This window comes from Otolemur garnettii, unplaced genomic scaffold, assembly GCF_000181295.1.
Source record: "Otolemur garnettii isolate 467f Iridium unplaced genomic scaffold, OtoGar3 scaffold00076, whole genome shotgun sequence".
In the NCBI taxonomy this organism is placed as follows: Eukaryota; Metazoa; Chordata; class Mammalia; order Primates; family Galagidae; genus Otolemur; species Otolemur garnettii.
In genome coordinates, this window is record NW_003852471.1 from 7,288,735 (window position 1) to 7,290,255 (window position 1,521).

Consider the following 1,521-nt stretch of genomic DNA (forward strand, 5'->3'; position numbering starts at 1 on the left):
CAGAAAGGGGGGGTTGGTAATATTCAAGTTAGTTGAACATTGTTTTTGGCTTTTAGAGCTTTCTGGTTACTCAACAATAACTTTTAAAATGTTGGCTCTGCTCTGATTATTAGCTTTATGATGATTACTTTGCCATTATGCCTAATCAACAGCTGTGCGGAAACTCATTTGAATCATATTTTTCCTGCCTAGGAATTAGCAGATGAAGGATAATTGCTACCAAATAGCTCAAGTTATGATTGGCTGCTTCCTGTCTAATGTTGTCAAAAATGAAAACCTAAAGTAAATGTAAAACTTGTATTTCTACTTTGTAAATAAAGCCTGAACTCTTGGCCTTTTTCCCTTCCTGAAGGCTGAGAATGAGTTGCCCATTTTCCTACCTTGAGATCACCCATTTATGAATCAGGGATACTTAAATAACTACATGAATTAGATTAAGCTAGATTGACGGAGCTCTTTACAAGAGACTCACGCACTTACTGGGTTATGAAGGATGGCAACATTTATAATGTGTCATGGGAGCATCTCAACTTTGAAGGAGGCCAGGGCTGCTAATAAGGTCACAGAGACCCCCAGCTCCAGCAGTGGACTGGGGGGCATATACATAATGTGTGTATTCCCGGCCTCCCAAGATTCCTCAGGGGGCCATGGCTCCAAAGACCTTAAGAACCACAGACTAAGCCCAGGTCCTTCCTGTTAACAGAAATGGAAACTAAAAGTGTCTCCCAGGGTCAAGACAGTGGTGGCAGAGCTGGATTTAGAAGTAAGGCTGTCAGACAGCTCAGAGCCTTCTGTCTCTCAGACATGCTGCCATTGGTTGGGCGCAGTAGCTCACATGGTGGTTCCGGTAGCTCGCTGGAAGGCTGAGGAGGGTAGATTGCCTGTGCTCAGGAGTTTGAGACCAGCCTGAGCAAGAATGAGACCCCATCTCTACTAAAAATAGAAAAACTAGCTGAGCACTGTGGCGGGTGCCTGGAGTCCCAGCTACTGGGGAGTCTGAGGAAAAGGATCACTTGAGCCTAAGAGTTGCTGCAAGCTGTGATGAAGCCACAGCATTCCACCCAGGGCACCAGAGTAAGACCCTGTCTTAAAAAAACAAATAATTACCACTTCCCCTAATCTTACACCATTAGCACCCCATCCTAAAGCCTCAGTATTCCTCATGTCATCACACTTTGACACCTGCTCTGAAAAGTTTTGGAGAGGGTGCCATAGGTAGTTAAACCCAAAAAGAAATGGGCCCTTTTAACTTCAAATAATGACTAAAAGGTAAAAGATGTTTGCTTGCTTCCCTGGTCCCACCTGAACTGGGCACGGTGTGGAATCTGTGATTTATGGCTTATAAAAACCCGAGTTCCACAATGAAACAGCAAGTGTGCACCACCACTGCGGACCAACCATGCGATTGAGCACTGGTCTTTAGATCTAAGCGCTTTTACGATTCCAGAGAATATCATAACAATAACAAATCACAGTGTGAATAACTGTTGAAAATACACTCCACACAACTTTATGTAATTT